Source organism: Vulpes vulpes, chromosome 6 (assembly GCF_048418805.1).
Source record: "Vulpes vulpes isolate BD-2025 chromosome 6, VulVul3, whole genome shotgun sequence".
NCBI classification, from domain to species: domain Eukaryota; kingdom Metazoa; phylum Chordata; class Mammalia; order Carnivora; family Canidae; genus Vulpes; species Vulpes vulpes.
The window spans coordinates 41,799,832-41,814,906 of record NC_132785.1 but is presented as its reverse complement, the minus strand read 5'-3'; the positions used below and the strand labels follow the sequence as shown (position 1 = coordinate 41,814,906).

Genomic DNA, 15,075 nt, shown 5'->3' with positions numbered 1-15,075 from the left:
AAGTTAAAGAATGTACAATAGAAGCTGAAAACCCATTGGAGTTGATATGGGACAGGATTAAAGAATTAAACATTGGGAAGACCTTGTTTCCCTTCGTGTCTCAGTGAGAATTTCCTTCCCAGATATACATGTTTGATTACCCCACATTTGCCTATGTATTTTTTTCTCTTCACTTCTGTTCTCATTATTTTTAAGTAATGTGGTTTTCCTAGAAAACATTCTGTAAATAAGTGCTACTGGTTGTGGTGCTGATCATTACAGTAATATATAAGCCACTTAGAAAAAGGAAAATCTGAGTTTATAACTTCATGCATCAAAACGACATTGGCTGTTGGTCTACTGGTGTGTCCAGAGCACGGGAGCCACATCATTTGGGGATGATCAAGAACTTACTAAAAGCATAGAGACGTGGCCTTGGCAGGTCCTGAGCAAAGAAGGCAAGGAAGAAGTCTCCTCTGAGGTAAGGTTCTATGAAGGCAGAAGGTTTGCCACAGGGGATATGACAGATAAGCCTGTGAGTGAGGATCTATGGGAAGCAATGCCCAAAGTCATGAAGTATGTGGGAGGAACTAATGACAAGGGAATCAGGATGGGGATGACAGTTCCTATTTCTTTGCTGTATTTCCCAGTGAAGATGGCTCCCCTCAAAAGAAATTAAAAGTCTGGTTCCAGATTCCAAACTAGTTTCAGAGCAACTCACCAGTTCCTACCAATAACAGCATCAAGACTGTGGACAGGGAAAGCATCACCATCTACTCCTTGCAATTTGGTGGTTATGCCAAGGAAACTATGTAGTTCATGCTGCCCAGCTGTGTACCACCTTGAAGGGCAGGAATACCTGACAGAATGACTTCTACTTACTTCAACACTGGGTAGGACCCTCCCATGAAGCCCTATGTACATCACAATGAAGTCTGGCTGGTGAAAGCATGAATGACTCACTGAGCCAGAACTTCCTGAATATGTACTTCTGTGTCTACTTTCTCAGGGGAGAAGGAGGAAGCAAAGCTTGCAACTGTATCTCCAGCTTAACCAACTTTCCTTTAAAGCCAATTACTGCTAATTTTCTGAAATAAGTATATATCATCTATGCTCTTTTTATTAATGGTGGGAAATAATACAGCCAAGATAAGCAGCATCCCTCTAATGTACGTAGAAAGCTCTGTGGTGGACCAGAAAAAAAAATCCAACAATATTTTCCCAGTTATCTGCATCACTAAAAACAGATTTTTAAAAAATTATTGAACCTATTTTTTAAAATTTATTCATGATATACAGAGAGAGAGACAGAGGCAGAGACACAGGCAGAGGGAGAAGCAGGTCCCATGCAGGGAGCCTGATGTGGGACTCGATCCTGGGTCTCCAGGATCAGGCCCTGGGCTGAAGGTGGTGCTAAACCACTGAGCCACCCCGGCGGCCCTGAACCTATATTTTGAGAGAAAAACGTGATTTGTATGCGATCTTTCACCCATGATTCTTATAAGAGCTTTGTCTACAAAGAAACTGAAAATAAAGATCTTTGACTTTAAAAAATGACAATTGGATATTTTCTTTATAGGTATAGCTGATATGATGCAGTATTTAAGAGAACTTCTGCACTATTTAACTAAACACAGACTGTGTATATGCAACACTGTTAAGACCTAAAGGAAGGATGTAAAGGTGATAAGATAGAAACTACTGTCCTCAAGAACAAAGTTTCTCATGAGGGCCACATGTAGGCATATGATTACATTTAACACAAGGCACAGAGGGTAGAGTGCCAAAAATTCTATAAAAACTAAGTGCTTTGACAATGCCTGAAAAGGAAAAAGGATTAATTTTTACTGAGATGACCGGATCTGACTTAATGATATAAGTAACATTTGACCTGAGTTGAAGACAGTGGAAGATTTGGTTAGTTAGAAATAGGGAAACAGGTCATTCCAGGCTAAGGGAGAAGTATGAAGCAGAGCAGTGAGGTACACAGGGCATGGTCTCTTTGGAGAAAGGCAGCTAGAACAGAGCTAAGGTTCACATAGGTCTTCTGTAAGAAAGTGATTCATATACAAGATGAGGTTCAAAGGACAGATTGGGGTCAGACTGTGAAGTCACAAATACCACGTGAAGAAATTTTTATGACCACAGCAAGGGGCAATAGGAAATAGCACTTTTTGTTTTGTTTTTGTTTAAAAGTGATCAGGATTTAGTTTTTAGCTATTCTAGCTCTAGGACATTGGGAAACACACAAAAAAACCTGTCTTAGTCTCCATCTCCTATTCTAATACCTATTAAACTATGTTTTTTTTTTTTTTAGATTTTATTTATTTATTCATAGAGACAGAGAGAATGAGAGGCAGAGACACAGGCAGAGGGAGAAGCAGGGTCCATGCAGAGAGCCTGACGTGGAACTCGATCAAGGGTCTCCAGGATCACACCCCGGGTTGCAGGCAGCACTAAACCGCGGCGCCACCAGGACTGCCCAAACTATGGGGTTTTAAAAAATAATTTACTCTGTGCTGGGCTCTGCTCTGGAGCTGGTGTTGTAGCAGTGAAGAAAAGAAAAAAAAAATCCACACTTATAAGAAGATTAAATTTTTGAGGAAAAGCAATTTATAAAGAAACCCACCCATGGTATATAATGTGAAGGGAACCACAGCAGATTTGGGGTGGAGGGGATGATGGAGGCCAATATTTTAAATAAGTGTTTAGGGTAGGCTTCAGTGAAGGATAAACTGTTGGTCAAGTTCCCACATGGCTTTATGGTGCTGACAGTCCAGGCAGACAGGACAGCAAGTGCAGACTAGCTGAGGAAGGAGTGTGCAGTAGTAAAGTAGCTGAATTTCAGCTATTTGGAAGGTATAGGCCACAGCATTTTTATATAGATCAAATAAATGTTAGCTATGAAAAAGTAGTCTGGAGTGCCTAATTGTTTTTTGGCCTGAACATCCAAAGAAATGACAGTGTCCTTCACTGAAAGGTGTCAGGATACAGCAGAAGGAATTGGTGAAGAATAGAATCAGGACTTTTGAGATGTTCTTTAGATCTACAAATGGAGATTTCAAGCAGCTGTTACATGCATCTTTAGTTCAAAGTAAAGTTGAGGATGGAGAGACATTAGGAACCATCAGTGAGTGCATAGATGGTATTTGAGCTTGGAAGGGCATGAGAGCAGTCCCAGAGAAAGAGAAAACAGAGAGTAAGACTGGGTACAGAGCCTCTGAGTTTTCTAATGCATTACTGTTGAGAAAATAAGCATCCAAAATTATCGCCTGAGGAATAATGGTTAGTGAGGAATAAAATCGGATATTCTAGAAGGTAGAGAAAGTATACCAGGAAGGAAGAAATGAGGCACCTGGGTGGCTCAGTGGTTGAGCATTTGCCTTTGGCTCAGGTTGTGATCCCGGGGTCCTGGGATCAAGTCCCACATCAGCCTCCATGGGAGGAGCCTGCTTCTCCCTCTGCCTATGTCTTTGCCTCTGTGTCTCTCATTAAGAAATAAATAAATAAATAAATAAATAAATAAATAAATAAATAAATAAATAAAGTCTTTAATAAAGTAAAAGAAGGAAGAAATGATCAACTATATCATGGGCAACTAATAACTCAAGTAAGATGAAACCTGAGAACTTACAAGACTGAACAACATGGAGTTCTTGGTGATAGCAACTGGGGCAATGGTAATTTGGTAGGTAATTTGGTAGGTAAGCTTAAAATCTTTCCCACCAAAGTTTGTCATACTATCAGATCTTATTCAAAGACCCCAAATATTTATAAAAAAACTTAAACTTTTTAAACATTAAAAAAAACTTTTAAAGACACATCGAGGAGTATAAAGAAAATTTTTGAAGGCCAAAATAAAACAAAACAAGGAATACTACTTCCATGACATGCAGTCATGTAGCAAACTTTGTAACAAGACTAAAACAGTTTTTATTGCAAAGAGAATTATTTGTAACCACCAAAAAGGGATAGGAAGAACAAAATCTAGGCCAACCAATTGCCTGGAGCTGAATTAAAGACCCTAAAATGAAGCTGGGAATTCATCCTAAATCATCAATGAAAGGGTGATGTGAAAACAAACAAAAAATACAGAAACAGTGGGGCAAAAAAATACATATTTGTCACAGGTTTGGATCTGGTGGAAGGGAAAATATACTGTTTTTTAGATTGCAAGTCATAGTTCATACATTTTGATGCCTGAATACATTCTTTAGAGTTTTTGTCCTCCATCTTATTTGGCTTTTAAATAAATCCTCAATTGGAATGGTCTTCAGATATCCAGAAGCAAATGTCATTTTTTTCTGCAGAAATTATGATCATCTGTGTCCACAATGAATTCTCATACATATCCAAATATAAAAGGGAAAATGAAATAGATGAGGGAAATTGACACTGTAAATGAAAACCAGGAAAAAAAAATAGCAGAAGTAGAGTGGAAATGCTATTCTATGTAATGTTTAGAAAAATTCTCACAGCAAGGCAAATTTCCTCCTGGGCTTCCCCCTAAGTATTTGGGCCTATTTTCCAATTTGCTAATTTTTTCTTAAACTACATAAAGTCTTCCTTTAACTCTTATATTAAGTACTCAAGTTCAGTTATATTTTGCAGCTTTATAAGTATACTCCATTTGATTTTTAACCTTTTTTAATTCTGCAAAATTCCCTGAAAATTCCCTGAAAATATTTTGTTTTCTCTAACTTAACATTTTAATGAATTATTAAAAGTCAGTGTCTTATTAAACCAATCTTAATCTTTGTTTATCTTTGTTATGTTTTCATTTTTGGCTTTTGTTATCCATTTTTACTGGTGGATATTCCAGGGAAATTTTGATTGAATTCCAGATATGTAAAAAATATTAGAGAAATTTTGAAGACCTGAGTCATCTTCTCTAGACGGGATTTCTTTTTTTAATTTGAATAATACACTTGGCGAAAGGCAGATCTCCCTAATCTAAGTAATGTTTAAGTTGATCTGTAGCTGTGCTTATCTATTTCTTATTCACTCTTTGCCTCAACTAAATTCAGAGTATTTTCCAAGGCCTCTCTTCTTACTCCTACAATCTAATTTTGTACCTCATTCCTGTAAGATGCTCAGATTGTCCAGCTGCTATCTTCTAGTTTCCATACCACACCCAACTTCTTAGCCTTCTGATTCCTGATTAATGCCCAGAAGGCAGGCCTAGAATATTAGGCTCACTTTCTGAAGCACTCTGAATGTTACATATCTGTTAACTAACTAGAAGTTTAATAAAATCAAACAAACAAAAGAACACTCTGCCTTGTTAGCGTTTAAATTCCTTCATACAGATTCCTTTAAAATGTTTTCCTAATTTTTGTGCTTTTCTTCCCTTTACTAGGAGTGAATCTAAAATCAACTAGGCTGCCGTTTCTACAACAGAAAGCCTGAAGATACTATTTTACCTCTAGGAAGACAACTGGGAATGTAATTGTGAAAGATTATAGAGAACCTCAGACATGCCACTGATGCTTTGCTCTAGGTCATTCATTGTATTATTTTTATGCCCGACACAAACATTAGCATTACATAGATAAATAGATAATATTAGCATTACATAGATAAATAGATAATAGATAAATACAGGATAATGTGGATCCTGTATCTTAACAGGAAAAAAAAAAAGGTGGAGAATTAAAGAAACAGAAATTAGCAAGTACAGAAAAGTTTTTGCTTTTGTTTCAAAGGGGAAGCTGAGAATTTGGATATTATGTGAAAAGATTTAGAACAGAAATTAAAAATTGTCTACAATTCAGAATGCCTCCATGCTGATGTGGGTGGTATGAAGACTGAATTCATCATGTAAAACACAAAGTGTGAATACCTTACATAACAAGAGTACATATTTAAGTTTCTTTCTGACTTTTTTATCATTTAAGAATTCCAGTTGTGGGGAGTAGAGATGGGCAGTAAGGAAAGCAGTGGAAGTGGAAAAAATAAAGATGCAGTCTTGGAAAAGATAAAGATGAGATGAGAGGTGAGAGAAAGTGGGGAGTTTATAACAACTCTTGGATTTCTAGACTCTAACTGGGAGGAAAGCAAAATAGCCATGCACATATTAGAAAAGACAATGCCAGTTTATTAACATCTAGTTCCAGATTTCAATAAGGAAAGCAATAGTCTGTTTGGGATATTACTTTGACATGGTTTGTAACTTGGTATGATGTCCATTATACCTATAAGATCCCAGGCTATGGCAATAGGGTAGTTTTAATAGGGGCAAGAGGCTAGGGAATATTACACTCTACTTGATTTCAATAGGGCACTTAATCCTCAGCTATGTAAGGGTCAGATAAAAGCAAAATAATTCTCTTGTTGCCATACTTAAATGCCCTAATTTCTTTCTCTTAAGGAGTACAATTATCCAAAGTTAGTGTTCAGAATCTCAGAGCAAGATAGATGAAATTCATGTAATCCACAGGGGATGTTCTCTCACTGGGATTGCTGGTTTGCATTAATTTGGTAAATTTGGATTCTAAGAGCATTACAGCTCTGCTTGAGATAGGGAGTATCTGTCAGTTAATTATTCTATGCTGTTCTGAATAGTCCCCTATGTACAAAACTAGAGCCACTATCACTCAGAGAGGTTAAATAGTTATAAAAAATATAATTATGGGAAGATAAATTATTTTTATTCCACCTGACATCAAAACTTATTATCAACTATCAGTACTAATATTTTCCTAAAGGGGAGAAAACTTCACGATAAGAATGTTTTTAAGAAAAATTGCCTTACTATAAAATGTGCCATATCCCATTTGTGTTTCACTGTATTCTAGAGCTATCAGTCTTATGAAGCAATAAATTTCTGTTGTATACTCCATAAGCTCCTGTGATAACATTTTATATTGCTTGTCTGCTGCCTGAAGGAGGAGGGTAAAATATTATTTCAAGGTGCATTTTGCATCCAAGGAGACCAGACCTGTTTATTGCAATAGTCCGTTTTTTTTTTTCTCTAGGGCAGTGGCTATTAGATATGAAAGAAAATGAGGAGGATTGCTTTCTCTTCCCCAGGAAAGGAAGAAGGAAGAGATGGGAGAAAAGGAAAAAAATGGGAGGGGAAGATAAATCAATGAAATCTTGGGAGCTGGATCCTAAGTGGGTGATTATCTATTGAGGTTATCTGTCCCTTGGAAGGTGACTGGCTGAAATGTCTTCATATCAACAAGCAATATTAAATATTTGTTCCATGATAAATGCTGTAATTCTAACCATGTCACTTTCAAATCTTCACTATTGCTCTACAGAAGGTAGTTTATTTTGTTCATGTAGTCCATGAGGAGGTGATTAGGTGTCATGTTTGATGTTTTGAACTGTGTTTTCTCAAATTTGTATGTTGGAGACCTAATACTTCATAAAATACCTTGATTTAGAAACAGGATTATTGCAATATGGTTAAGATGAAGTCATCTTGGAATGAGGTGAGCCTCTAATCCAATATGCCTGGTGTCTAAAGTGTCATGTGAGGAGACACATACAGAGAGAAGACCATATGAAGACATAGGAAGAACACCAACTACAAAAAACACCCCAAGACTGCCAGCAATTCACCAGAAACTAGAAGAGACAGAACAGATTTTCTTCAGAAGCTCTCTAAAGGAACCAATCCTCACACAATTTGATCTTGGGCTTTCAGTCTCCAGAGCAGTGACACAATAAATTCCTTATTAAGCTACCCAGTTTGTAGTACTAGATTATTGCAACCCTAGCAAACTATTATTTTTTAACCTAGTGAAAAAGAGAAATAGTATGAAAGCAATTTGTTCCTCAGATGTAGAATCATCTGGTGTGTAAGTCTGGGTCCTCTGAGAAATTGAGGCCAGCTGGGATTTGAGGTGTAGGATTTTATTGGGGGAGAGGCCCATGAAAGATAAAGGGAGGATAGGGAGAGGTAGCTACAATGCAAATCTGACCCCTGTGAAAATAGAGAAGGAGAAGGAAAGAAGGATTGGACATAAGGAGTCTCAGACCGGAGCCTATTTTTTTCTTAAGATTAGAGAGAGAGAGAGAGACAGAGAGACAGAAACAGAGAGAAATCATGGGGGTAGGGGCAGAGGGAGAAGGAGAAAGAGTCTTAAGTCAACTGTGTGCTGAGCCCAATATGAGGCTGGATCTCACAACCCTGAGATCATGACCTGAGCAGAAACCAACAGTTAGCTGCTCAACTGTCTGCCACCCAAGTGCTTGGAGCAGATTTCTAAGGAGGGTTAACTGAGGCCAACAGAGAATCCTCTACCTTAGGTTCCCTATCGCAGGAGTCCCATGTCTTGCAAGAATAAGCTTCCATATTATACCTGCTGTGCTTGCTCACTGAGAGTGGCCTGAGGGCAGTATGACCTGAGGACAAATGCAGCAGGGGCTAGAGAAGGGTGACAGCTAGGCCATCCTTTAACTATTGCCCACAGCATGACATCCCAGCAACACAGTTCCACAGTTGCCACACTGGGGGATTTAAAGATGCCTTAGGAGAGGGACTTATTTCTTGAGGGTCAGCTACAAGTTACCTGTGCAAGGTACTGTCCAACACTCCTAGGAATAGCCTTTTGGTCAGGAGGTGGCAAACAATGTCCTGTGGACTGAACCCAACTTCTATTTTTGTATGACCTTTGGACTAAGTGACTTTTAAAGGATAAAAAAAGGAAATGAAAAAGGAGAAGAAAAGATCCAAGAGACTGTATGAGACCCATAAAGCCTAAGACATTTAATATCTGGTTCTTTAAACAAAACATGCACTGACCATTATTTTAGAAGTTATCTACAGCTATCAGTATTGGGTTTCCACATGTCAAGGTGGCCTGTTTCAGCTAATTATCCCTAGAGCATCTCTGCTGGTAGAAGGAAGCCAAGCTGGGCATGATGCAATGAGGTGGAGTGGTAGGTTATGTTGTCTTTAAAAGAAGAGGACATAGAATCATTCAGGCACAAAATGTCTTTGGGCAGTCATATACTGTTTTAGTTCAAGCTTCACTTCTGTTTTCTCCTTTCCAGATAAGTAGAATTTTCATGTTCTGTATGATACGTGTGGCTAGTTCATGGCCACTGACCTGCTAAGAAATGGGTGATGGCAGCTACTGGTCCATCCTCCAACCTAACCCACTGGGTATCAACCCTATGCTAAATTCAAGCCAGTTCATCCTATAGTCCTATCCTAATATCACAAAATTTTTTTAAAAAAAGTATGGTATTTAAAATTGAAACTTGGCTGATGAAATAATCCTTGAAGCTATATGCAAGAGTAATGTTTTTATCCTTTTTAAATCTTATAGGTAAATCTTAACCATTTTCAAGTTATTAGCAAAAGAAAAGGTATGTGGTTTTTACTGTGAGTGAAATGTAGAAGGTTTTTGAGAAAAGAAACACTAGATGAATTGCTCTAGCTGCTAGAATGTAAATATACTACATAAGGGAATATAGAATGTCCAGAAATTGACCTAAGTAGGGCTGGATTTACACATAAATTGGTTAAGATCATCTGGTAACAGAAGAGAAAAAGAAAATGAGGGCAAATGCTGATAGATGGGGCAGTTCTGTTGGTAGGAATGTGTGAAAGGCTCTGTTGATAGCTGAAAGGTTTTTGAGAATGAACACTAAATTCCTAACAGAAGGGACACTACACTGAGTCTGAGAAAACAAAGACTGCTTTAAATACAAGATCATTAAATGTGTAAATCAAAGGTCAGAATAAGTGTGAAACTGAATAATACTCTGGCAGCAACATTAGGAGGGGATATTTGGAGGAACCCCAAAAAGTTTATCTATGTTCATTGACCCTTATGTTACCTTTAAAGATAAGAGTCTGAGGGTGAAGTATTAAAGGTTTTAAAAGGCAAACATCTTTTCATGTCTTGTATAGTTAAGTATTTTGTACTGATTTTATGTATTGGTTGTTGCAGACCTGAATGTCCAACTCTCAAGTCCAAATGTATTTTATAACGTATGCTGAGAAACAGCCACCAGATGATTTGCAATGATCCTACAGAGATCCTATTTCATGTTCTTTAATAAACCTTTACAAATTTCTGATTGAGTTCATGACTTGCCCAGAGATTAAGTACAAGGATGTTTTTAAAGTTTGAAATAATTTCATAACTTGAAAGATGTAGTTTATAAAGGAATTTTTTGTAATTAAAAAGTTAATTGAAATCAAAAGAATTTTGAGTTAGAACCAACACTTTTAAAGTGCTATTAAAAAGTAAAAATGGAATATTTTTTAAGACATTTATCCTTTGTAAAAATACATTGCTCTGCAAACATTGTCACTGTTTTCTGTTAGGGAAAAATCTTTACCCACATCTTATGTAAAAAAGAATTTTGCTATTTAAGGTTTCAATTCTCCTTCATATTGCTTTTGAGTATGTACTATAGGTTTTGTTTTGGTTAGCTATTGAGGATTCCTAATTGCTTTTTGATATTTTACATATAAATCAATGTGACTTTGAAAAATAGTAATTAATATAAAGAGCTTTACTTTTAAAAATACTTTTCAATCTCCCTTTGCATTTTTCATGTGCACCTTATGACCACGGGCAAGTCACTTCTCACCCAGAGACTTCAAGTACTTATTTGAAAAAGTTGTTTCAGACTACCCAGTAGGTGCCTTCCAACTTTAAAGCATAATGATCCTATGTGTATTTCTTCTTAAGTATTCTAAACTTTTCAAAGCTTAAGAATCTTAGCAAGAACAAGGAGTGGGTACTTTTTAGTCCATGTGAAGTTTCCATTTTGCCAGATAATGTTCAAATAATTAAATAAGACCTTGGACCATGCTATGTTCTCAGCCAATGCTCAAGTATTAGTTCTACAGAAGTAAATACATTAACCAGTTTTTTTCCCATCTTAAAATAATTATTGAAGAATTATTTAAACGATGAGATTAATATATCCATACAACTTTCTGGAAAGGAGTATAATGCAAAGAAATTTTAATAAAAAATCTGTTAAAACACTTTCAACTAATATGGTCACTTATAAATGTGGTAAGATTATATATACATATATATATATATACACATATACATAAAATACATACATATATATACACATATACATCAATGAGTGAAATCCAACCACATAATGTCATAAAGGAAAATTTGTGGAGTTACTGATGTATTCGTACCCAAATGATATAATTCACCCTTATAGGAACAACAACAAAGTTATGAAAAATGTAGGTTTTAGAAACATAGATTTGATCTTGAACCATCATCTGCCACTTAGTAACTCTGGGGCTTTCAAGTATCAATTAACATATTTGCATTTTTATTTCCTTACTTAACAAAAGGGATAATCCCAACCACATAGGGTTATGGTAAGGATTAAGTATACAAAGTACTTATGATAAATGGTTAGTATGTATTATTGTTTCAGGATGACCTAAATACATTACTCTGACTGCAAATAAATCACTCTTTGGAAGCTTTCTTCCACAAAATGCAAAAGTTTATGCTAAGTGGCTAGATTTACTTTTGTTTACATTCCTTTTCTGTACTGTTTAAAATATTTTTTCTTCGTTTCTTTTTCTCCACTTTGCCTTTTACCATTCTTCATTTTTGTTGATTTCATGAAGTGTTTGGAGATTTTCTCTGTGTTAGGGTTCTCCAGTGAAGCAGAACCAGTTTGGGGTATGTGCATACACATATATTTATATGTATATATTTATACATAATATATATTTGTATGTGTGTATGTAAGTATGTTTATATATATATATATATATATATATATATATATATATATATATATATATATGTATTTGGGATTTTATTTTAAGGAACTGGCTCATGTGATTATGGAGGCTGGCAAGTCCAAAATTTGCAGGGTGGGCCAATGGCAAGAGCCCCAGGAAGAGCTAATGTTTTACTTTAAGCCTGAAGGTCATTTGCTGAGAGAATTCCATTGGGAGCCAGTTTTTGTTCCATTGAGGCCTTCAGCTGATGGGGGGGAGGCTTACCCACATTATGAAGGGTAATTTGCTTCCTTCAAAATCTACCAACTAACACATTAATATCATCAAAACACTTCTAGAAACAGAATAATGTTTGACTACATATCTGGACAGCATGGCCCAACAAAATTGATAGGGCCTAATCAGATATGTTAAAAAACAAAGCAAATATGGTGTGGAGGGTAGGGAGTTATCAAGCTTTCCTGAATGTAGAGGTTCCATTAAGCTGTGAAAACTTAAGACAGTAATTCATCACAATCTTATTTTTTAGAATGGAAGGTATTAAATTTATCTAAAAATATGAAATTGTCATCTATTTGTGCATTATAAGATGATAAAGCACTATAAAAGATAAGTTACATGCACTGAAAAAAATCGTGTTGAGTTTCATTATCCATATTATATAACCTAGAATGACTAGTCAAAAAATTAGAAAATGTAGCAAACACTAGTAATTTATAGGATTAGCTTTGTGGCTTGAGAAGTTCTTGATAACTAGAATTTAATTTGTTCTACCATAATTTAAAAAGAAATGCCTTTATAGCCTCCTAATATGGAAACAGAATTACTGTGTTAACAGAAAGAAAACTCTTTTGAAGGGAATATTATTTAAGTGTCTAGCTCCAGATATTCTAGTGATTTATTTTCCAGGTAGGGATTTCACATTAAATTCATTTCTGTACTAACATTATGGCCTTGCAAAACTCCCAAGGTATTGGGCTTGCATCAGTCACCTAGTAATTGTGCTAAGCAGTTACTGTGGCTGCAGGAGTGACACAGGAGATTCTCTGATCCGCTGAAATTAGAGAGTAGATTCTAGTTCCCTGCTTTAGTTTGGATGCATTCCAACAGGAAAGAACTTTGAAATGGCTCTCCTCATTTCAGGCTAAAGAAAATACCAATGCTGAAGGGGGGAATTAGCCAAGCAGAGCAATGCAAACCAATACTGTACAATTTAGAGAACTGGCTATACCTCACCATCCTTGCATCTGATACTAAGAACTCTCTCAAAGAGTTTATAAATGATTTGGAAAAACAAAAGTGTGTATTCCAGAGAGGTCTGGAGAATGGGAGATGAGAGCAATGTGGGGCCCAGAGAACAGGCTCAAGAGCAGCATTTTTCATCTTAGTCATCAAGGGTTACTGGGCCCTGGTGTGACCAATATCCTTATAAGAGGAGGATTAGGACACAGATACATATAGATGTGAATACAGAGAAGGTGGTGACCTGTAAGCTACAGATAGAGGCCTCAAATGAAATCAACCCAGTCAACACCTTGGCAATAGTTATAAAATGTATTTTTGAACCTACAGGAGAGCTTAATTTAAAGCTTTATTTGAAAGTTTTGGATCATTGACAGTGTAGAAGACATGCTATATTGAAGCTGAGCTCATTGCCTGGGAAAGAAATGTGCCAAAGGATTTATTTCAGGTAATCTGCCATTCTGTAGTTTGAGTTACTGATCTGTCTATGTACAAAGCAAATTTAATTTTATTTGCAGGTGTACAGAAACATAACTTAAGACATGCATGTAGACAGAAATAGAGATAGGTATCTTAGGTTATATTTCTATATCCAGGATACTTATAAAATATCTCAAACATCAAAAATAGAAATATTTTATATTAATACAGTACACCAAGGAGAATCATGAATTCAATATTTTAGCTTCAAAAATAAACACAACTTAAAGCCACAAAACTTTCTATAATAGATCGCTTGTATTGGCCATTGGTGATAGGTGATAACATAAATGCTACTTCAAATACAGCTATATTAAACAATGGCATTTCTTCTACTGTTATTATATCACATCTGCCCAATTTTTTCTGTTTTGTAAAAGCCAGTCATTTTTTATCTCAGAATTACATCCTTACAAAGACTTAGGGTTTTTAAAAGTTTTTGCTTTTTAATCATTGATCTAAATTCATGTAAACTTGTTGAATGTTTTGAGTATAGAATTATTAGTCCATGCACTAAGCTTAATTTTTATTACTAAAAAATCTGGTTCAACAAATATATATATCCTTTTTATCAAAAGCAATAAAATGAAGGTTAATTAAAAGTTAATTTGGGGAAATTTACCAAACTTTCAAAGAAGAAATACCAATCTTCTTCAACTCTTTGGAAAAAAAAAATATAAGAGAAGGAAACCACTTCCAATTATTCCCCCCCCCCCAATATTACCCTCATAATAAAACCAGACAAGGACACCACAAGAAAAAATTACAGACCAATATCCCTGATGAACATAAATGAAAAGTCCTCAATAAAATATTAGCAAACTGAATTTAGCAATACATTAAAAGGATTATATACCATGATAAAGAGGGACTTATTCCAGGGATGCAAGGATGGTACAGTATCTGCAAATCAAAATGATATACTGCATTAACAAAATGAAGGATAAAAGTCATGACAATAGATGCAGAAAAAAAAAAAACATGTGACTTTCAACATCCATTCATAATAAAAACTCTAAATATAGAGGGTACATAGCAAACATACCTCAATAATAAAGGTCACATATGACAAGACCACAGCTAATACTACACTCAACATTCAGCTATAAGATCAGAAACAAGACAAAGATGCTTACAATGTACCAAATAGATTTGGTGAGGAGGAACCACCACAATGACTACACTTACATTCATATTGCACAATAACAGAGTCTAGCTGACTTGGATGTTTAGTGCCTATTTCATGATGAATGCCCTCTGACAGGCATTAGTGAGAAATACAAAAAACTTCCCACTATGCTCTCTCCCAAAGGTCCATCCAGATCCTCTACCCAAGAACTGCTTGCCCCTAATCTTCTAATCTTCCTGACCAGGACCCTCACCAAACCATTGGTTTCTTCTTAGTATTTATATGTTCTAAATATCATTTCTCTTTCCATAAATAAATGGAATATCAGGTATACTGCCAAAAGTTCTGTCCAGCAGGAGGATTTTTCATCCCAAGCAGGGGGAGCTTCAGAGGAAGAGGGAGAATCAGGCTCCCCAGTGAACAGGGATCCAGATGTGGGGCTCCCTACATGTTTGTTTTCCTTCTACTTGACATAAGAGATCCCTCCTCATTAGGGTTAATGATAGGCCCTATATCACAGCATTGACTCAGTAGTCCAGGG

General features: G+C 36.0%; 1 pseudogene; it reads left to right on the top strand.

Moving 5' to 3' along the window:
• The first annotated feature begins 308 nt into the window (after positions 1–308).
• Positions 309–933, top strand: LOC112923759 (heme-binding protein 1 pseudogene; annotated as a pseudogene).
• The last annotated feature ends 14,142 nt before the right edge of the window (positions 934–15,075 follow it).